We start from the raw sequence: 24167 nt of genomic DNA, 5'->3' as shown, positions 1-24167 counted from the left end.
GATTTAAAATATAATTAATCATAAATGTGTTTGCTAGAGACATCTAAGTGGGTTACAAAGTTAAAATGCTAACTGTTAAATGCTGAGAGCCATAGCTAAATAGGAATGACGCATGGCAATTTCCTTGTCAGCCTACCCTATGTTGCTTAGAGGAAGGACTGTCCATTGTGGAAATGGGCTTGCCTTGGACCCAGGTCATTTGCAGTGACATTGCATTAATGTTTTGAGAAAGGTGACCCTGCTCAAGGACCAGGGTGGATCCGGGTTTAGGGAGGATCCTGCTGGATTAGGGTGAGTCCAGATTTAGGGTGTATCCTGCTGGGAATAGGGAGTATCCCGCTCCTTGGGTTTAGGGCAGTTCCAGGTTTAAGGTGGACCCTGGTGGGAATAGGGCGTATCCTGCTGCCTCAGGCGCCTGCCCACTCCTTGAGTTCCCATTGAGTTCTCCCAGGATGCAGAGCCCAGTGGAAGTGTGAATTTTCCCCAGAACGTGTGTGTAGAGTGCCGGTGACAGTTTGAGAATAAAGAGTTGCTGTTTGAATCTACAAGGTGTGTGGTGGCTTGTGATTTTGTGCCCCGCCAGACTGCGGCAGTTAAATATAGCATCAAGCATGCTTTAACTCCTTAAATTTCATAAGGTAATATACTTAAGCATTATTGGTGTTTTCATAAATTGGAAAATTTAAAAAGGAGTATAAGATTACTTTGTGTCATCACTATGAACAAGGTTACTAAGAGTTCAAAGTCCCAACAGCTATAATTCTATATACAAGAGGTCCAAGGTTTCAACTGCATTTCAATTAAGGTACTATAAATAACAAAGTATTTCATCTTATTAAAATGAAGTAGTTTAACTAGATTCAAAAATTTGTAAGGGTTATTTCAGAGTAAAAACAAAAAGATGGGTCAATGGATGTAAAAAATATTTTAAATCTTCTAAATAAAAAAATATATTTAGTAAAAGGAGAAAAAAATTCTAGGTAAAAAAGTCTTTATGTGGTAAAATAAAATTACATCTATGTAAACAGCAAGAGGATCTAATTAAGTAATAAAAAGGTCTATATAAATGCAGGATAAATTTTAAAAGACTTGTGTAACTAAGTTGGTTATATATATATAAGTAACACAAACAGTTAAAGCTATTCAAGATTTTTCCCTAAGGTTAAATATTAAAGTACAACTACCAATGTTTGATCTATATGTTAAAATGATAAGGATTTCGTGAAACATCAATTTACTCTTTACATTGTGTCTGTTAAGTTTTATTCTCTAGAGCAACTAGTCTTAAAGAAATTAAGGTTTGTGCAACTGTTTAACCAAACAGCAACTATTATTTTAGAGTATTGTACTATGTTACAGAGTCTAGATGTTTCTTTAAAGGCTAGACTTGGTTAATAAGAAAACATCAATGTAATTAGGGTACTATTACTCTTCTCTACATATTAAATGTGTTTTTATCTATCAGATATACAAGTCTTTAAAGTAAAAAATTTAAAGGAGCATTTTATCAAGCTAGTATTCTCCAAACTATAGTTGTCTGTAATGGTAATTTTAGACTTATAAGGATAACAAATTTTATTGGGGATTTATTTATTTAGCCTTTCTTTGATTTATGTTTTAGATGTAACATCATATTGTGTTAGCTAATATTCATATAAACTCAGGAAACAATATATGTTAACTTTATAAAATGATATCTAAAAAAGGATAAAACATCAACTTCAGAACTAGAATACTTTACCTAAGATTTGTGAAGAGTCCCACCTTACCTAAGGCTCTGCCTCCCATCTTACTACATGTTAAAATGGCTCCAAATTAGGCCAGATTTCAGTTCATTTAAAGTTGTATTCAAAAGATTGATATTATTGTAAAGATTACTGTGATCTCAAACAGGGGATATAATGTAGAACTCAGTAAAGTTTCAAAATTATGTACAAACTATGTTTTTACTCTTGTAATTTCACTCTGTATTTTCCTTATAACTGTTGCCTGTTAATGTTTTGCAGAGGTACTGCTTTAAGAACACACAACCTAAGCTTATTTGAGATATTAAGCCATCATCTATAGACAGTAATTAAAGGGGATTAAAATTAACTATAAAGTTATAAACATTAAAGTTAAAGCCCAGTACTCTTGCTTTAAGTTGATAAGACTGACTTGCTGGGTGTTTAAGGCCAAGGCTTAAAAATTAAGATTAAAATAAAGGGGCCAAGAAAACCAATATTTGGCTCTTGCCCTCTGAGTCAGCCTGAACCCAGGTAAAAGGAGAAGAGCTTTGCAATCCCAGGCCACATAACCTCTGGATCACGGAGATTAATGAGACCACTGGAGAAGGGAAAGCCAATCAGTACACATGCTGCAAAAGAAAAGGCTCATTGGAAAGGGAAAATATCCCTGATGCTTCCAAAGGACACCACATGGTCAGTAAGACTATGACCCAGCATATCACAGGTGGCACTAGCAGAGCTAAAAGTCTACTCAGAAGTTCCCCAAGAGTGTTCCCCAAGGGAACTCAGCTGTCTCTTAACAATAGATAGGAGCAAGGTCAGTTGACCAGCTTGATCCAGCAAAAAGAGTTAAAACCAAAGCACAGCCATTCCTGGGTATTTAAGAAATAATAGTTATTTTAATGTAACTTAAGATGTACACTTGGAGATCGGGGAAGATGGCGGCGAAGGGAGTGCATCACCCCAGTGCGCCGCGTCACTGAGCCAGTGAAAGACGATATGAAACGGCGGAAGGATTTCTTGTTGGGAATTTTCAGTGAAATTGAGGCGCTGCAGAATCCAATGGACAGGTTTCCATCGTGCGAGGTTCGGCTGTGGGAGCTCCATTTCTCCGCACGGAGGGTCGCATAGCCCGATCGCTCCGCGGCTGGTTGTCTGTGGCGCGCGCTGGGGATCGGCAGGGTGCCAGAGCGGGAGAACAGCGATACGGATTCGGGGGGCTCCTGCCAGTGATACATCGGCAGAGCTCGGTGCTGAGTTCCGGCTTTGAGACAGAGGAGAGAAGCGGTGGTTCCAGTCACCGGTCTGACCACTGAGGAGGATGGCGGCCGCCATCTCTGAGAGATGATGTAATCATCCCATTGTTCTGCTGATCTCAACTCATTCAGCTACGGAACAGGTGAACTCAGGCTGGTATTTGCCTGCGTCTAGCAGACAGATTTCTTGCTCAGGATCGGGACTGGGGATCTTGTGGAGAATACTCTTGGAGGCTCGTGCCTGGCAAGGCGTGAGCCGGGCACTGAGCTGCGGGACTTGGGTTCCCGGGACTTGGGTTCCCGGGGTTAACATGGCCCAGGTCTGAGGAATCTGCAGAGACTGCCTGTGAAGGCCAGCTCCGAGTTGAGCATGCGCTGAGCTTGGGGCGACTGGGTTCTGACTCCCGGGACAGTTTTGGCCTGGGGCTGGGGAGCCTGTGGGGGTTGCTCGCTGGAGCCAGCTCCCAGCGGAGAGTGTATCGGGATAGGAAAGGCAGGGTTCTTGATACCTAAGCTGCTTTGGCCCAAGGCTAGGGAACCGGCGGTGAATGCTTCTTGGCCAGGGTCCTGCTGGATGCTGTGGGGGCAGAGTGGAGCTTCCACCTGCGCCCAGAGCAGACCAAGTGACCCGCCGGCGTGGTATCATGAAACCCCAAATGCAGCTGGGGCTGAAGAGAGAAGCCGCCCACGCCTAGAATAGGACCAGCGACCCACTGGCAAGACAGGCCAGGTAGCTTGCCAACGTGGTGGACATGTAACACTGAGGCAGTCGCGTCACACTGGTTGGAGTGGGGGTGGAGCAGGGTCACCGCCCGGGTCCGGAGGGGGCTCAGCGACCCATTGGAGAGGTAGTCAGGTACCCCCATTGGAAGTGGGGGCTGTGCAGAACTGCGACCCACCGGCCTAGAGGTCTGCCAGCGTGGTACACACGTCACACCAATTGGAGTGGGGGCACAGCAGAGCCGCCACCCACATCCAGATCAGGACCAACGACCCCAGGGCGTGGTAGTTATGTTACCACAATTGGAGTGGGGTCAGAGCAGAACAGCCACCAGTGCCTGCAGTGGGGGCAGACCTGCGACCAATTAGCGTGGTAGACAGACCACCCTAATTAGAGGAGGAGCACAGCCACTACCCGCCCTGCAAGGGAGACTTCCCAACTATACAAGAGCAATATAAACAAATAGAGGGTAAATTTCAAAATTTTCAAAACAACAGTTGCACCAAGCAGAAAGAAACGCGAGCAGTATGAAAAGACAAGGGAAGAAAGGACCACAAGCAATGCAGGTCAACTCAACTTTAGAAGAGATAATAGCTGCAACAGACGGAATGTCAGATAAAGAGTACAGGATATATATGCTTCAGATGATCTGGAGTCTCAAGGAAGACATGAGACAGCAAAATCAGACAATGAAAGATCACATTGACAAACAAATCCAGGAAGTAAAAGATCAATTTCACAGGGAGATAGAGGTAATAAAAAACAAACAAATTGAAATCCTAGAAATGCAGGAATCATTAAACCAACTTAAAAACTCAATTGAGAATACTACCAGCAGATTAGATCACTTAGAAGAGAGAACATCAGACAATGAAGACAAAGTATTTCAACTGGAAAAGAACATAGACAGCTCAGCAAGTCTGCTAAGAAACCATGAGCAGAACATCCAAGAATTATGGGACAATATCAAAAGACCAAATTTAAGAGTCATTGGGATACAGGAAGGCACAGAGCTCCAAACTAAAGGAATAAACAGACTATTCAGTGAGATTATACAAGAAAACTTCCCAGACTTGAAGAATGAGACAGAATCACAAATCCTAGAAGCCTACAGGACGCCGAATGTGCAAAATCATAAGAGATCCACACCTAGACACATTATAATGAAGATGTCCAACATACAGAATAAGGAGAGAATTTTAAAAGCTGCAAGAGAAAGAAAGCAGATTACATTTAGGGGCAAACCAATCAGGATAACAGCTGATCTCTCAACATAGACCCTGAAAGCTAGAAGATCCTGGAATAACATATTTCAAACACTGAAAGAAAATGGGTTCCAACCAAGAATCGTGTATCCGGCGAAATTAAGCTTCAGGATAGAAGATGAAATTAAAACCTTCCATGATAAACAAAAGTTAAAAGAATTCGCAGCTAGAAAACCATTTCTTCAAAAAATCCTTGGCAAAACATTACAGGAAGAGGAAATGGAAAATAACATTGAAAACCAACAATGGGAGATAGGACAGTAAAGGGGGGAAAATAGTCAAAGAGGATAACAAATCAGGTTTAGAAACATCAATAAACAAATATGGCTGGAAGAACAAATCATATCTCAATAATAACCCTAAATGTTAATGGCTTAAATTCACCAATTAAGAGACATAGGCTAGTAGAATGGATCACAAAAGAAGACCCAACAATATGCTGCCTACAGGAGATGCATCTGATAGGAAAAGATATTCATAAACTGAAGGTGAAGGGTTGGGAAAAATCATACCACTCATATGGAATGCGGAAACAAGTAGGAGTGTCCATACTCATATCTAATAAAATAGATTTCAAGCCAAAGTTAATCAAAAGGGATAAAGAAGGACACTTCATACTGCTCAAGGGAACCATACACCAACAAGACATAACAATCATAAATATATATGCCCCAAATAATGGTGCAGCTGTGTTCATCAAGCAAACTCTTCTCAAGTTCAAGAGTCTAATAGACCACCATACAATAATCATGGGAGACTTCAACACACCTCTCTCACCACTGGACAGATCTTCCAAACAAAAGTTAAATAAAGAAACTATAGAACTCAATAACACAATTAACAACCTAGACTTAATTGACATATATAGACTATACCACCCAAAATCAAGTAGTTACACTTTTTTCTCAGCAGCACATGGAAGCTTCTCAAGAATAGACCATATATTATGTCACAGGGCAACTCTCAGACAATATAAAGGGGTAGAGATAATACCATGCATCTTATCTGATCATAATGGAATAAAACTGAAAATCAATGATAAAAGAAGGAAGGAAAAATCAAGCATCACTTGGAGAATGAACAATAGGTTGCTGAATGATCAATGGGTTTTAGAAGACATCAAGGAGGAAATTAAAAAATTCCTAGAGTTAAATGAAAACACAGACACAACCTATCGGAATCTATGGGACACATTGAAAGCAGTTCTAAGAGGAAAATTCATTGCTTGGAGTTCATTCCTCAAAAAAAGAAAAAACCAACAAATAAATGATCTCATACTTCATCTCAAAATCCTAGAAAAACAAGAGCAAAACAACAGCAAAAGAAGTAGAAGGCAAGAAATAATTAAAATCAGAGCTGAAATTAATGAAATTGAAACAAAAGAAACAATTGAAAAAATTGACAAGACTAAAAGTTGGTTCTTTGAAAAAATAAATAAAATTGACAGACCCTTAGCCATGCTAACGAAGAGAAGAAGAGAGAGAACTCAAATTACTAACATACGGGATGAAAAAGGTAATATCACAACAGACACTTCAGAAATACAGAAGATAATCAGAAATTATTTTGAATCCTTATACTCCAATAAAATAGAAGATAGTGAAGGCATAGATAAATTCCTTAAGTCTTATGACCTGCCCAGATTGAGTCAGGAGGATATAGACAACCTAAACAGACCAATAACAATAGAGGAAATAGAAGAAACCATCAAAAGATTACCAACTAAGAAAAGCCCAGGACCGGATGGGTATACAGCAGAGTTTTACAAAACCTTTAAAGAGGAACTAACACCAATACTTTTCAAGCTATTTCAGGAAATAGAAAAAGAGGGAGAACTTCCAAATTCATTCTACGAGGCCAACATCACCCTGATTCCGAAACCAGACAAAGACACTTCAAAGAAAGAAAACTACAGACCAATATCTCTAATGAACCTTGACGCAAAAATCCTCAATAAAATTCTGGCGAATCGGATTCAAATACATATCAAAAAAATTATACACCATGATCAAGTAGGATTCATCCCTGGGATGCAAGGCTGGTTCAACATACGGAAATCAATAAATGTTATTCACCACATCAATAGACTTAAAAATAAGAACCATATGATCATCTCGATAGATGCAGAAAAAGCATTCGACAAAGTACAGCATCCCTTTATGTTCAAAACTCTAGAAAAATTAGGGATAACTGGAACATACCTCAACATTGTAAAAGCAATCTACGATAAGCCACAGGCCAGCATCATTCTGAATGGAGAAAAATTGAAGGCATTCCCTCTAAGATCTGGTACAAGACAGGGATGCCCTCTCTCACCACTTCTGTTCAACATAGTCCTCGAAACACTGGCCAGAGCAATTAGACAGATGAAAGAAATTAAAGGCATAAAAATAGGAAAAGAAGAACTTAAATTATCACTATTTGCAGATGATATGATCCTATACCTAGCAGACCCAAAAGGGTCTACAAAGAAGCTATTAGAGCTAATAAATGAATTCAGCAAAGTGGCAGGATATAAGATCAACACGCATAAATCAAAGGCATTCCTGTATATCAGCGACAAATCCTCTGAAACGGAAATGAGGACAACTACTCCATTCACAATATCCCCCCCAAAAATAAAATACTTGGGAATCAACCTAACAAAAGAGGTGAAAGATTTATATAATGAAAATTATAGAACCCTAAAGAAAGATATAGAAGAAGACCTTAGAAGATGGAAAAATATACCTTGCTCATGGATAGGTAGAACTAACATCATCAAAATGGCGATATTACCAAAAGTTCTCTATAAGTTCAATGCAATGCCAATCAAAATCCCAACGGAATTTCTTGTAGAAATAGATAAAAGAATCATGAAATTCATATGGAATAATAAAAGACCCAGAATAGCAAAAACAATGCTAAGCAGGAAGTGTGAATCAGGCGGTATAGCGATACCAGACTTCAAACTATACTACAGAGCAATAGTAACAAAAACAGCATGGTACTGGTACCAAAACAGGCGGGTGGACCAATGGTACAGAATAGAGGACACAGAAACCAATCCACAAAACTACAACTATCTTATATTTGATAAAGGGGCTAAAAGCATGCAATGGAGGAAGGATAGCATCTTCAACAAATGGTGCTGGGAAAACTGCAAATCCATTTGCATCAAAATGAATCTGAATCCCTATCTCTCGCCATGCACAAAAGTTAACTCAAAATGGATTAAGGAGCTTGATATTAAATCAGAGACACGGCATCTGATAGAAGAAAAAGTTGGTTATGATCTACATACTGTGGGATCGGGCCCCAAATTCCTCAATAGGACACACATAGCGCAAGAGTTAACAACTAGAATCAACAAATGGGACTTACTCAAACTAAAAAGTTTTTTCTCGGCAAAAGAAACAATAAGAGAGATAAACAGGGAGCCTACATCCTGGGAACAAATCTTTAATCCACACACTTCAGATAGAGCCCTAATAACCAGAATATACAAAGAACTCAAAAAATTAGACAATAAGATAACAAATAACCCAATCAATAAATGGGCCAAGGACCTGAACAGACAGTTCTCAGAGGAGGACATACAATCAATCAATAAGTACATGAAAAAATGCTCACCATCGCTAGCAGTTAGAGAAATGCAAATCAAAACTACCCTAAGATACCATCTCACTCCAGTAAGATTGGCAGCCATTAGGAAGTCAAACAACAATAAGTGCTGGAGAGGATGCGGGGAAAAGGGCACTCTTGTTCATTGCTGGTGGGACTGCAAATTGGTGCAGCCAATTTGGAAAGCAGTATGGAGATTTCTTGGAAAGCTGGGAATGGAACCACCATATGACCCAGCTATTCCCCTTCTCGGTCTATTCCCTAAAGACCTAATAAGAGCATGCTACAGAGACACTGCTACAACGATGTTCATAGCAGCACAATTCACTATAGCAAGATTATGGAATCAGCCTAGATGCCCTTCAATAGATGAATGGATAAAAAAAAATGTGGCATTTATACACAATGGAGTATTACTCTGCATTAAAAAATGACAAAATCATAGAATTTGGAGGGAAATGGATGGCATTAGAGCAGATTATGCTAAGTGAAGCTAGTCAATCTTTAAAAAACAAATACCAAATGACCCCTTTGATATAAGGGGAGTAAACAAGGACAGGGTAGGGACGAAGAACTTGAGAAGAAGATTTACATTAAACAGGGACGAAAGGTGGGAGGGAAAGGGAGTGAGAAGGGAAATCGCATGGAAATGGAAGGCGATCCTCAGGGTTATACAAAATGATATATAAGAGGAAAGGAGGGGTAAGAAATGATTTACAGTAGATGGGGTAAAGAGAGAAAAGGGGAGGGGAGGGGAGGGGAGGGGAGGGAAGGGGAGGGGGGATAGTAGAGAATAGGATAGACAGCAGAATACATCAGACACTAGAAAGGCAATATGTCAATCAATGGAAGGGTAACTGATGGGGTACAGCAATCTGTATACGGGGTAAAGTTGGGAGTTCATAACCCGCTTGAATCAAACTGTGAAATATGATGTATTAAGAACTATGTAATGTTTTGAACGACCAACAATAAAAAAAAAAAAGAAAAAAAAAAAAAAGATGTACACTTGTGTTAGCCCCCAACAATAAGTAAAACTTAAGGCAACAAAAGAGTGATTCTTAGGCAAGAAAGCCTGATAACTATCAAGAGAAACTGCCAGAGTCAGAAGTTTTTAGTCAGTTTAAGGCCTACAGTTCTTCCTAACCTCCTACACAGGTAGACTTAATCAGCATTTGCTAGTATAATTATCCAGCCCTAAGTAACAAAGATAAAGGGATATCTACTGACACAGAAACCATGTCAATAAAAAGACATTTTACAAAAATCAGATGACATTAAGAAGCTTAACTAAATGTTGTGCTTACATTCCTGATAATTCCTGACAATGTTAAAGATTTACATTCCCAAATAAAGGCTTCCTAGACTTTGTGAGACTGTGTTATGGTGACAACTTCTCAATTCTTACACCTCTTGGTGAGAGATTATTGTTTCTATCATCTTCATGATATTTATTGACAGGTTCCAGATGCTACAACTGCTATTTTGTATTAATCTTATTTCAGTACTCATGTCTTTTTGTTTCTCCCATAGAAGCACCCATCCACAGGTAAACCAGATTTTTACCATGGACCCCTTGAAAAAGGGGCACCAAACTGCTGGCCCCACTGCACATCACCCCCTCTCAGGTCAAAGCAGCAAGTGCAGTCATCGCTCTTTTCCTTACAGCAGTAGGAGGTCCCTAAAATTAAAAGGAAAAATTGCAGTCAGTATAAATAAATAATTTGGTTAAAAGACAAAATGGACGTCAGTTTGGGTCCAAAAAAATGTTAATCATGTTTTTTCTCTTGCTTGGATTATGTTATAAGATCCAAGCAGCTAAGACAACATATTTCATCAGTCAAGTTAATGTATATGCTTGGCCATTACAATCTCTTACCTAATTTAAAAGATGAATCAAAAGTTTGGTTGTTTCTAGAAAAGGGTGGAATGTTATGGGCCAGGCTATATGGGCAATGACCAGACTCCATTTTTCCCTAAAACTCCATGGCATATAAGAAATGCTTCTCCCAGGGAAAGTCCCACCTCTGTACACATTAACAGATGCTTAGCACAGCATGTTTGGCAACATAAAATGGCAATTCTTATGCAATGTAAAAGTGTTCTTTCTTTGGTTCCAATTTTTCTTGGACAATGTTCCCTGTCAGAGATTGATTGTCTAGATGTTTTTTAGTAACCATTCTTTAACTTGTACACAACTAGGGAAGTTTTGGCCCATCTCTTTTCTGCTTATGATTTTAGTCATGAGATTTCTTTATGGTTTTGAATCATAGCAACAGCCACTTATGCTTTAATATGGTTTTGGACTATAAAAGGTATACTCAACCCTAGGAGGGGGTCAAAGGGTGTAGACTTGCAGACTACCTTTTGGCCCACCAGCTGGTGGATCTGGACAACCAAACTGGTGAATAAAGTTTTTAAGATTGACTCAGTGATTATTGCAATCTCACCTTAACACAATCATCAGCACCACATTAAAATAAACTTAAAAATTAAAGGCATTGTGTCCATCTACAGCTAAAGATATTTTTTTTAAAAAAGACTGAATAAATAACCAAGTGCAGTTGCAGAAACGTATAATCTCAGTGGCTCAGGAGGCCAAGGCAATAAGCAATATAGGAAGACCCTGCCTGTCTGTAAACAAACTATAAAACAAGAAGTGGGGATGTGCTCAGTATTTAAGCACCCCTGGGTTTAAGTGGCTATTGCTATGATTCAAACCCATAAACAAGTCTCATGACTACAATCATAAGCAGAAAAGAGAGTGGGGGGCTGGGATGTGTAGCTCAGTGGCAAAGCATCTGCCTTGCATTCACAAAGCCCTGGGTTCAACCCCCAGTTCCAAAAAAGACAAAAGAAGAAAAAAGAAAAAGAGAGTGGGCCAAAATGTCCCTAGTTGTGTACAAGTTAAAGAATGGTTACTAAAAAACATCTAGTACCCAAAATGAAAAGACTAAATAATATTCTCATTCTCATATTCATCCCCCAACATGTATTCTTTATTCATCCTTCAACAGATCATCAGGTACTTAAGTTGTTTCTATACACTGGCTATTGTGAATAAGGCTGCAGAAATATAGGGTTCCTAGATCAATCATATGACAGTTCTGCATTAAAGAATCTGAGGAAATACCATACTATTTTCCATAATGCCTTAGTAACTTATCTATGAGGGGAATGTGCCAGAGCATATTAATTTGCTTAAAGCCTTTATTTTTTCTTTTTGTTGTTGTTAATAGAACACAAATAATATTTAATATCTAATCTAGGCTGTATATTCTGAATATAGAATTTCCTTTGATTTCTCTTCATGGATAGTCTAGTGTACTGCAAATCCTACTTTAAGACAACAAGCATGTATTTACCAGTTTTGGATTTGTTAATGTAAATGTTTAACATGTTTTAATGTTTTTATTGTGAAATACAGTAAGAAATTTATTCATATATATCTATGTAACTCACTCTTCTAAAGTTGCAAATGTAACTCTGATACTTAACCATTAAGTATTTGTTTGCATGCATGTTTTCTTTTCTCTTTATCATATATTAATGTCTAAAGTCTATTTCTATTCATACATATATCTATCTGCACACAAACAAATAGAATTAGGTTTGAAATGGAAATCAGATTTCAGACACACTATGTCTAAGAAGTGCATGTGAGGCTTTAAGAACAAAATCACAGAGCCAATGATATGGCAAGGTGGTGGAGTGCTTAGCTATCATGTTTTTGGCCCTGGATTCCATCCTAAGCACCACCAAAACAAAAGGAAAAAAACAGATTTAGTGTTGCTAAATGCTTAGGGTTTACTAATATTCCTCCTATTCAAGACAGTTTTGAATCTTAATTTTTAACCTCTGCTTACATTTTGACCCATTTCCCAGGTTTCATCTTGAGAGACCCAATTTTTGGTGATGAGTTGGAGAGAGAATTGAACGCTTACTTGTATAGGGTTGACAAATTTATCACAAAAGCACTGGAACCTGCAGCCAGATGCTGCAGGGCCTTTGAGAGTAAGGGGACTTGTTCTGGGATCACCTGAGGCATCTGGGGACATTCTGCCTCAGGCAAGGAACCTGAGTGTATGAACAAGCATAAATCAATGAGAAAAAGGAAGAGGGTTTGTGATTCTTTCTCTTAGAATACTCAAGTTGGAATAACCCTCCATCAGCTCTCTGCCATCACAGATCCAAGACCTGGCCAAGCCCTCATGATGAATCTGAGCTCAGGAAGCTCATTCCCTGCTGAGGCAAGGAGAAGGCCAAGGGGAATGCTGGGCCCTTCTCAACTGCACCTTAGTATTTCAAGGTTACCTTTTTCTGGAAGCCCCTGTTTTGGCCTGACCTGCCACTTGTGTTCTGGACAACTCATGAGATTTCCACTGGTAACTTACCCCAGGAGCTGGATGGCTTCAGTCCCCTCCCAGACTGGCATCTTTGGTGCACTATCAAGAAGCTACAAGTCTTGAATATCTGAGGACTGAAGGTGTCTCACTGCTGCAGCTCTGAAAAAGAATGAAAGGAAACTGGCATTGGACTCCTCTACTTTCAGTGTCAGGTACAGCTGCTTCTTACTGATCCACTGGACTTGGGAACTCTGATCCCTTACTGACAAAAATAAAAGAAAAACAGATTTAGTGTTGCTAAATCTTTAGGGTTTACTAATGTTCTCCTATTCTAAACAGTATTGAACCTTAATTTTTACACTCTGTTTTCATTATGACCCATTTCCCAGGTTTCATCTTAGGAGACTCCTGGTTATCATTTTTGATCATTTAACCTTCTCCTGTTTGAAAGTATTCATGATCCTTATACTTGAAACACATGTATTCTTATGATGAAATAGATGTAATTTGGAAGCGGGTAAGTTAAATTCATTACAAACCTCATCATAATTGATCCTTCCTCAGTCCCTGTCAGAAAATGTTCTGTGGCAGAATCCCTCAAGTAGTATACCAGGTAAAAAAAAGTTCTGCATTATCAGAAATAATAATTGGTAATAGAAATTATACCCTGGAAGTAAATGTCACTAGTCCCCTAGCAGGGCTATACCTAGCAATTCACACTGCATGCTCTTGTATTCACCAGCTGTTACAGCTTGAAGAGTTATCATAGGACATCTACAATTTGACACCAAAATGTGTGTATTTGAATTTTGTTATTTCATGTTCCCAGCTTATTTTTCATGAGGCAAAGTTAATTTGGATCTCATGGTATATTTAAATGTTTCAACATCTTATGGTTTAGATTTTAGGTGTCCCCCAAAAGCTCATGTGTAAGATAACACAAGAAAGTTTTCAGGTGAAATCATTTGGTTAGGACAGCCTTAAACCAATCAGTGCATTAATTCCATCATGGTGATTAACAGAGTGGAGAATGTAGGCAGGTAGACTGTGCCTGGGAGTGGAAATGCCTTTGGTATACATTTTGTGAGCTGAGCTTATTCTATGCTTCCTGATCATGTCCTGAGACACTTTTCTTAATAGCACTCTTCCAACTTGATGTTATGCCTCACCTTAACCCCCAGAGAAATGGAGTGAGCGATCTATGGACTGAGACCTCTGAAACTGTGACACATACCCCAAAGAAAAAAAAATTCTTCCTCTAATTTTTCATGTCATGTCTTTTGCTCATAGCAAGGAAAAATGTAAAATGCACCAGTTCCCTCTTATCAAAGATTTCATTTTTCCATGAGTGAATAACATAGTAAAATATTATCTACTGTCATGTATATCTGAGAAGAACAAATAAAAAGTGATTTCACTTTCTATCCTTTCACTTACCCATGAATTACCTATGTAATTCATTTTGTAGAAATAAATATTGTATGCATTTTAAATTGCTCACCATTCTGAATGAATGATGAAATCATGCAATATCACTCTGTCCTGACCATGAAGTGAATCATACCTTTATTCATGCTCTATAGGCTACCCACCTATTATTACCTTGACAACCATTTGGGCATGAGCTATAAACTAGGGGGAACTGCACTGCTGATAGATAGGGGTCAGTACTATCTATAGTTTCAGGCATCCACTGGGGATCTTGGAACAGATCCTCCAGGATAAGGAGGTCTTCTGAGTTCCTAAAATTACCAATGATCTCTTCATGCTTTAATTAGTATTTGAAGTCTTTCTCTTGGAACCAAACCAAACTTGGAACATGACTTTTTTGAGGAAATTTCTTTTTCATAGGTTTCTCTGATACCTCTCAGCTGTGGAGGCACAGGGTTGTTTCATTTCTGCTTTTCCACATAAACCACTTCCTCTTCTAGATACCCTAAAACTGTCTGCCTTTTGTCCCATTCCCAACTCTGTGGAGAAGGGCATTCACTCATCTCTCCCTCTTCCTGATAAGCTGCACCACACAGGAATGTCTCCTTCAGTTCAATCTCCATGACCCCAGAAGATGGCTCCAGCATCAGTTCTGACTTTCTTCACGTGTGTTCATCAGAAGACAGCAGAAAAATAGAGTTTGTATGTTCATTCTCTGACTTCTGCTCAATGAGATTCAACTAGCATGTTTTAGTGTCTTGCGGTGCAAGGAACTTACTTTATTGAGGCAGAGATATATAGGATGAAGACTGCTTAGGGATTATGAGAGGCTGGGATTTCCCCATCTGTGTGGCACTAGGAGACAGTCATTGTAATCAAAACATTTCCTCCCAAAATTAACAACATGAATATAGAAACCAGTCTTAAGAAATCATTTCTAGAAAAAAGAAAAAAAATAAGACACCACACAGAGCAGTTTGATTTACCCAGGCATCCCTGGGTCAGAACAGTTACAGTATGTTTCCCAGGAATCTTTGCACAAGAGACTGATCTTTATAAAACTTTTCACCATACCCCAACCATCAACAAATTTGCTAGCCCTTTCTCTAAGCTCCTGCCAAAATTAATTTTGAGTTTTTTGGAGAAAAATTTTGAGATATCACAGCTGGGGGGTGGGGGAGTTGGAAACCAGTTATCTGATCAGCCACAGAACCCCATTGGTAGCCACACCCACTAATAGATGATGACTAAGGTTTTCCAAGATGGATTCCATGTGTTTCTGGCATAGGGTGTTTCGTGAGGTGGGGGGTGCTGGAGTGACCTTATGCTGTGTCCAGAGCTTGGTCTGGTGACCCGCAAGCAAAGATTCTGCATTTTGTGCCGCGCCTTCTGTCTGCGCCAAGTGCCACGTGGGGGGTTTTGTATGTTCTGTACCTACCTGGTGTGGATTTCTTCTCAGTGATCTTTTGAAGGGATATTATCATTATTATTATTTTGATGAAACTTGAGTAGGAAGGTGCTCATTCATTTACTAAATGTGACTGTGCTTACTCTCAGTCATCCCAAAGAGAACAAGGTGGGTGGCTCTGGGAGGTGAGGATATCCCTACCAATTGCATTTCAACCCCCTCAAGATGCAGATGGAGAAAGAAGGCCAGGAAGGAAAATGGCATTTTCAAAGTCATGAGGGAGGAGACCAGGCCTGTTCTTAGCTCTACTCTATGTGACAATTCACCTGTTTCCATATTTTAACTCTACTTTTTTACATTACACACATGTGACAACATGGTTTGTGTCATTATACACATGCCTGGTGACATTGCTAGGAAGTAGATTCTAGGATGATGACACTGTGCAGGGAGACACTGGGAAAGCCTTAGAGACACGATGACTTGTCCAAGGTCCCATGAGAGGACAGGAGGAGGAGCTGGGTTGAAACCTAGCGGTGTCTCCCCAGATCTGGGACCCTGGTTGCACTCAGGCCTATCAAGGGATGTGGGGCCAGTGTTGGGGTTGGCTGTGTACACATATAAAAGTGTCATGGGGCTAGAGGAGAGCCAACAGAAGGACAAACATGGGCTTATCTGGAGGACCGGTTAGGCCAGGGACCCCAAGACATGGCTTCCCTTCCTTGGAGATCCAAACAGAATTTGGAACCCAGTAACCAGGCACCCACATTCTAGCAACAGCCTCCTCCCAGCTCATTTGGTGAAATACTTTGAAAGCCAAAACATGTTTTCCTGTTTCCCCTGTGGAGCCCGACCCTTTAGGAGGCCCCGCCGTCAGAGCTCCCCCTATGGCTGCACGGCCCCTTCCCCAGAGCCCATCCTCTGGACACCCCGAAGACAAAACCTTTGGAAACAACTGCGATGCTGTTTTAGATCCTGCTGCCAGTGCCTTGCTGGTGGTAGTACTCCAAATGGAAGTCCTGCAAGTACGAGGAGGAGCTTTAGGTCAATACCTGATAGCCCTGGAGAAGTACATCCGGGAGAGACTATCACTGTGAGTAGCCCTGCAGAGCCCCACCACCTTGCTCCTCAGTAGGGGAGAATAGGGACCTGAGGTGGAAGCAGGAGGTGTGACTTTGTGAGCCTCATGTCATATCATGGTCACACCCAGGAAAAGACTAAAGGTGGGGAATGAAAGTGTCCAGGGTACATCCTGGGCACCCAGTGTCATTTCCTGTCCTACCGGGTAGAAGCCTGAGACACAGGGTCTGTCTGAGGTTGGGGGAGCAGAAGGTCACAAGGGGCAGTAACACCCTGAATGGAGGCGAGCAGGGGCTGGGGCTCCAGGCCAGCTACCAGGCACTGTCTTCCATTCTTTCCACAGTTGATCCTCCACAAACGTTGGAGCTACAGCTTCACCTCCAACTCCACGTCCAGTGAAAAATATCCAGAGCCAAGCACCAGTAGGCAGGAGCTGGGCCTCAGGGTGAGTGCGGAACAGAGGGGACTCTACTGGCAGGGGACAGAGCAGAATAAAAGTGAATAAGAGCACAGATATCACCAGGACCACCTTCCTGGTAGGATTGGCAGGTGGAGGGGCAGAGTCCCCACCGTGAGGAATCTGAGCAACAAATCCTCACCCATTCTCCCCACCCTCTCTGCCTGCCTCATTCTTGGACTCATCCAAGGTCACTTTTCCTATATTTGTGAAAACATCAGAACAGCAACATGGGTGTGATTTTAATTCTCTGATGATTTGTATCTGCCATCCAAATGACTATTAGCTTAGTTTCCCAGGTAGCAATGGCCTGACGGTCCTTCCACACACTCTCCAAGTCTTACACAGCATCAGGATTACTAGGGCTGCATTTAGCTGAAACATCACAAGGCTTGTGCTAGTTCATCCATTTCTCTGGTACTTGCTGACTGAAGGAACACATCCCAGACTGTGAAAGCATGAGCTAGGGACTTGGGGCCTGATTACTTTCCAGGGGACTCAGTTCCACAGTCATTCAGGGCTGTGCAATATGGACCTCATTCCCTCCTGGGGCCATTTCAACAGCACCACAGAGAATGATGTCTTGACTGTCCTTACACAGGGACCCTCTTGTGTGGAATGAGCCTGTTTTCCCATCTCCAGAGGGTGATGTGCTGGTGGGACTCAGGGGATAAGCTCCCAATGCACACAGCTGCCACCTCTGCTCAGCTAACACACTGGCCTGAAGCTGCTGTGTTTCTAACTATCCCCTCAGCAATTCCACTGAGAACTCTGCCAGCCATTGCTCTGCTGGAGTCTCCTGTCCCTCTGTGGGACAAGCCCCTATGTGCTTTGGCTATTGCACTGGACTCCATCCCCAGACACTTCTGGTGGGTCACTTTGGCACTGATTCTGTTTCCTCAATGTCCCAACCAAGAAGGTGGCTACAGAGGAAATGATACCAGCATTGGATATGTGTTCCAGGCATACTCCCCGGGGGACCTGGAGGACACCCTGGAGCCCATCTTCTTCATTGAATCATCCTCTTCGGCCTCAACCATCTCGAGTTCCTCCATACAACAAGAGGTGTACCAAATGTTGGGAAGGTAAGCCCTGCCCAGGGTGACAGGGTCACATACAGCTGTGAGTCCTCGAACTGGCCCTGGGCCTCTCTGAGCTTCAGCCCTCTCCTCTGAACTGTGGGGTGCCAAGATCACTGACCTCATGGTAGGAAAGGCCAGGCCTCTCATACTGCTGCCCCCATCCCTCTTGGGTGGTCTCCTCACTTGCATTTGTCTCACTACCCACTTGGTAATGTCCACAGCCAGGTCACTGTCACAGGCCCCGAGGTGGAGGACCAAGGACACCAGGTCCCAGCCTTGACAGAAAACCTGGAGCCCATGGAGGAACAGGCCGAAGGTGAGGAGGACTGAGGTGGGGTTCTGAGTATGTCAGAATGGGACAAGGATGGACAAGCAGAGCATACTGCACAGGAACTGGGGCGGGGCAGGAACAATGAGAGACAGAGCTGTCATTGTCTGTGTGCATTCTGGGAACACTGCCTGGTGTTGGGTTTGTGTGTGAAATTGTATGAAAGGCAGTAGGGAATATTCTGTCCCTGGACCTAACATGGATAGTCTGTGGACCTTTACTCCTCTAGCCGCTCTGGTGCTTGTGGAAGCTCCCGTTCGAGGTCCACCACCTCCACCATCTGATAGAGAACTGGAGCTGGACGCACTTGCCTTGGACAATGAAGACCAATGTCTCCTGCTGGCCCTTGAGTCAGCACTGCATCCAGAGGGGAACTCAGAGTCTCTGGTCTTCTCCCAGGCCATTTGTTTATTTGTTTTTATTGTATTTGTTTATTATTTTATTATTTAAAATTAAAGATTTGTTTTCATTGTTAAAAGACTCAGTTACTTGGCATCAAGTGCCTTCTCTAAACTGTGAACTAGTCACCACTATGGAGTTCCAGAACATTTTCCGGAATTCAGTAACCATGACCACTGCATCCCCACCCTCCCGCTAGTCCCCAGCAACCCCTTAGCTTCTAATATGCAATATGCTGAGTCTGTATTTTTGAAACCAGTGCAGTCTGATTTCTTCTGGGCTGCATAAAGTTTTGAGAGACTAATTATGTTTCCTCAGAAGGGCAAATGCCATACAGGTCTAAAAATTTTTTTATGTTTTTATTCTTATTTCTTTGTTACTGGGCTGGAACTCAGGGGCACTTTACCACTGAGAAACATCCATGGTCTTTTTCTTTTTCATTGAGAACAGGGGCTTGCTCCGTTGCTGAGCCTGGCCTAAACCTAAACCTTTTAAAACTTAAAGCAGTTTTATTTGGAGACACACACACACACACACACATACCTCTTAAGTTCAATGGCTTGAGAAAAGATAAATTTGCTTTGTAACAGGGAATACATCCCAAAGGAAGAAACAACAACATCCAGCTCCATGTCATCAGGCAGACAAATCTCAACACCAGTGCTGAACAGAACAGAAGAGTACACAGAGACAACCTTTATGGTAATACCAACAACAAGCCAAGAAGAATAATAAAGCACTTAGAAACATACATACAGTAGTCTGTACGGACACGTAAGGATAAAGGAAGAGATAAGAAACCCCAGCTCAACTTCCATAACCACCTCCACCACCTGAGAGAGCACCAGGGTCAGAACCACCTTCAACAGCAGCTTCAGGCCTGTGGCTCCTAGTGGCCCCAAAACCAGCCCCACCCACTGAGCGCCCCCTGCACCTGTTCCCACCCCAGAGCTGCCCTTTCCCTCTCCACCTTTCATTTTTTTCTATTTTTTTATATTTTTGTTCAAACATTTTAAAATTTAAGACTATATTGTTTTAAAACAATCCAGCTTTTGAGCTTTAATTGCATCCCATTGTCCTGTATCTAGTACCCATTCCTACTCCCTCCCCTTCTCCCTCCTGCTAGTCTCCAGGGAATTGTCATTATTCTCTCCCTGGGATTTGCCTCCTCTGAGTTTTTCACATCACTGCAGGCCACCTTCTGTTTGACCACATAAAAGTAGAAGGGACTGTTTACACTTGAATTTTCTATGAATGGTAAATCCCATATAGATCGAAGATTTTTAGGTTTTCTATTATTTGTTTATTTTTGTTTTGTTTGTTTTGTTTTCTTTATTTAAGTACTAGAGATTGAACCCATGGGCACTTTAACACTACGCCACATTCCGAGTTTTTTTTTTCTTTTTGAGATGGAGTCTCACTAAGTTGCTGAGGATGTAAGATAGGAAAACTGGCCTCCAACTTTGAATCCTCCTTCCTCAGCCTCCTGAGTCACTTGGGTAGTCATGTGCCACCCACCTAGCAGTTCTACATTCATATGTAAAAAGAGTTTCTTAGAAAATACTTTCATAACATTGAAGTTGAAAATATTTTCTTCTGACCTAAGGATCAGAAGTCACATATCAACTCCTGATGGAGACAAAAAAAAAAAAGAATATAGATACTTAGAAAGACAATTCACAACTAGCAAAGTGTTCCTTAAAACCCTAGACTAATCAAAGGTTAATATCCCAGGGACACACAGAACCTCACAGAGACAAAGAACAAATCCCTGCAATTCAAAAGGGAATCACTGCACTGAGTAACTGTCAAAGATGTTCAACCTCTGAATGTCAACACACATATTACTGAGAGGTTGTTTGTCCCCACTGATGGGCAGGTTTTAAGGCTGGAGCTGAACAGCCCTGGTGAGAATACAGGAGATGGAGGCCTGGGCAGATCCCCTGGGAGATGTGGCCACAGATACTCCTCAGAAACATTTGGCAGCACCCTTCCAAGTTCTTAGCATGTGTCCCTTCCTTCATCCAGCATGTCCAAAGCTAGGTACTTATCCTGCCAGCACTGTTGGAAATGGCCAGAACTGGAGTCATGTAGAGGAGTGGATGTCCACATCTGCTCCCCACGTACCAAGGAACACTGTGGCTGCTGAGGTGGGTCTATCTGTGCCCACAAGGACAGAAGTCAAGGAAGCTGTTACATGAACACATTGCTGTATTCAGGGTGTCTCCATAGAGGACCTCATTTGATAGAGGACACATCAATGATGTAAATCTGCAATGAATGCAAGTGAGAACTTGTGGCTTTTCCTATAGGGTTTGGTGCAGGACTAATGGTACCAGGAGACAGATTGAGTGCTAAGGCCTAGCCTCCCACATTGATTGCTCAATGTGTGGGGTCCACTCCTGGAGCAGCAAGGTCAGGTTCACAGAAAGGAATTATGCTGGGATTTCTGCTCAGTTTTCTCTTTCCTGTCTGAGAAGCAGCATTCTAAACACAACTTGGATGACTTTCAACGAGGCCAGACTGTAAAGTTTCTGTAATATTATAAAAATCACATCAAAAACCACAGGTACAGACCAATATATCTCATGTCTGTAGCCACAAACATCCTTAACAAAATACTGGTCCAGCAAATTCATTAGAACATTCTAAATCATTCACTAGGACCAAGTGAGAGTCATCCCAGAGGGCAAGAATGCTGTAAAACACATATATAATTCAACCTGATAAACCAATTCAAACACAATGAAAGATAAAAACCATACTATCTCAATAGGAATAGAAAAACTATTCTGAAAAAAACAACACTTTTTCATGATGGACGTCCTCCAAAAATTAGGTAAAAAGGAATGCACCACAGGACAATAAAGGTCACACAGAATCTGCCACATCAAAGGTTGTATGCAGTGGCTGAAAAATAAAAAGCTTTTCCTTAAGATCATGACCAAGGTGATGCTGCCCACCCTGCAGCAATGTCTGTTCCATGTAGTGCTGAAGACCCCAGACAGAGGAATCTGTGAGCAAAAAGAAACCACAGGAATCTAAACCAGGAAGGAACATGGAAGGGCCACCTCTGTTGGCAGAGGACAATTCCTCTTCATAGAGAATGCCACACTCTTTTCCAATGAAAACTGTTAGAACTAATGAACAAGCTCAGTCAAGGTTCAGGAGACAAAACCCACCTGAGAAAATCAGATGCATTTCCTTGTCCTTAATAATCGTCTACCAGAAAAAATAATTATATTCCATTTACAATAGCACCCAAAGGAACAAAATACTTAGAGAAAGATTGAGCCAAATTATTCAAAGAAAGCAAATTGATCTGTATAGTGAAAATTAGTAAACACTGATGAAAGAAAATGGACACATACACAGATGGAAAGATACAGTGTGCTTATGGACGGAAGAATAAATATTGTTAAAATGTCCAGGTTACCACAACAAGAGATTCAGTGGCATTCCTTTCAACCTATCAATGAATCTTACCTGGTATAGAAAGAAAATCCTTTAATTCAATAAGTCCACAAAATGTCATGAATAGTCATCTCCTCCTGACAAAAAAGGACAAAGGAGAGGCATCACAGTAAGTGAGAGTATATTGTAGGATTCTGATAAAATCCACTCAGATACTCACATGAAAGTTAACACAAAGAAGAGAACAGAGGATACCATATTAACACAGGAGAGAGCTCAGATACAAACCCAGGCATTACTGAAAAGGCACCAAGACCTTACAATAGGGAATGGACTGTCTCATCCATGTACAGTGTTGGGTAAACAGGATATTTACATGCAAAGTAATGAAGCAAAGTAATGAAGATACTGTGTATCTTACACAGTACATACAAGTGAACTAGGGCTGGGGACATAGCTAAGTTGGTAGAGTGCTTCCCTCTCATGCACGAGGCCCTGGGTTCAGTTCCCAGCACCACGCACACACACACACACACACACACACACACACACACACACACACGAATTAAAAATGGATTAAAGACAGAGACAAATCCACATAAATCTTATTTCTGACAAAGGTGTCAAAAGCACACATTGGAGAAGTAAGAGCCTCTTTAACAAATGGTGCAGGGAAAACTCAACAGTAACGTGTAGAAGGATGAAACTAGATCCCTGTATTTCACTCTGCACAAACAAAATTAACTCAAAGTGGATGAATGTCCTAGGAATTATGCCAGAAACACCAAATTGCTACAGGAATACGGGAAACATTCCAACACACTTGCAGGGGTACTGACTTTCTTGAAAAGATCCTTAAAATTCATGAAATAAAAGTGAGAATTAATAAGTGTGAAAGCATCAAACTAAAAAGATTCTGTACAGGAGAGAAAACAATTAAGAGTGTAAAGACAGCCTACAGAATCAGAGAAAATGTATGTCAGATAACCTTCCAACAAGGAATTAATAATCAGAAAATAGTATATAAATATTACATATTAATAATCAAAAAACCTTAACGAGCCCTATAAATGAGAAAGATGAAGAAATTCAAAGAAGAAAACCAAATGGTCAACTAACATATAAAAATATGTTCAACATCCTTAGCCATCTGGGAGATGAAAATCAAACTAAATCGAAACCAGGCACATAGGCACACACCTATAATCCCAGTGGCTTTGGAGGCTGACAGGAGGACTGCAAGTTCAACAACAACCTCAGATACTTGGAAAAACACTGTCTCCAAAAAAAAAGCAACTTTAAAAAGAGGCTGAGTATGTGTCTAAGTGGTTAAGAACCCCTGGCTTTAATCTCTGGTGCAAAAAAACAAAACAAAAACAAACCCACACTGAGATTTCATCTCACCCCACTCAGAATGATAATTATCATACTAATTTTCACACAAATGATAATTGTTCATGAAGATATGGGAGGAAACGTGGGTTCATAAATTGTTGATCGGACTACAAACTAAAGCAGTATGGTGATTCCTAAAAAGACAAGAAATGGATCTGCAGTCAGCCATCCCACTCCTTGGTATTTATACCAAAGATGTAAAATCAACATACTAAAGTGATATATGCATAACAAAGCATATAGTAGCACAATACA

The 24167-nt window shown here is 41.0% G+C and overlaps 1 long non-coding RNA gene across 3 annotated transcripts in view; it reads right to left on the bottom strand.

Annotated features, from left to right (window-relative positions):
- LOC120884221 (uncharacterized) overlaps positions 1-24167 on the bottom strand; it is an 87582-nt gene that overhangs the window by 43768 nt on the left and 19647 nt on the right. Inside the window, exons 4-7 of one of the 3 annotated variants that reach the window (XR_013436371.1) lie at positions 22590-22654; positions 12967-13077; positions 10139-10253; positions 2607-2991 (exon numbers count right to left, since the gene is read on the bottom strand). This is a non-coding gene — a long non-coding RNA (uncharacterized LOC120884221). Of the gene's footprint in view, positions 1-2606; positions 2992-6682; positions 10254-12966; positions 13078-22589; positions 22655-24167 lie in introns of those variants that run through there. The other 2 variants (XR_013436370.1, XR_005726533.2) reach the window with 2 other exon arrangements.

Source organism: Ictidomys tridecemlineatus, chromosome 3 (genome assembly GCF_052094955.1).
Source record: "Ictidomys tridecemlineatus isolate mIctTri1 chromosome 3, mIctTri1.hap1, whole genome shotgun sequence".
NCBI classification, from domain to species: Eukaryota; Metazoa; Chordata; class Mammalia; order Rodentia; family Sciuridae; genus Ictidomys; species Ictidomys tridecemlineatus.
Note: the sequence above shows the minus strand (reverse complement) of the source record. Positions and strands in the feature narration are given on the sequence as shown.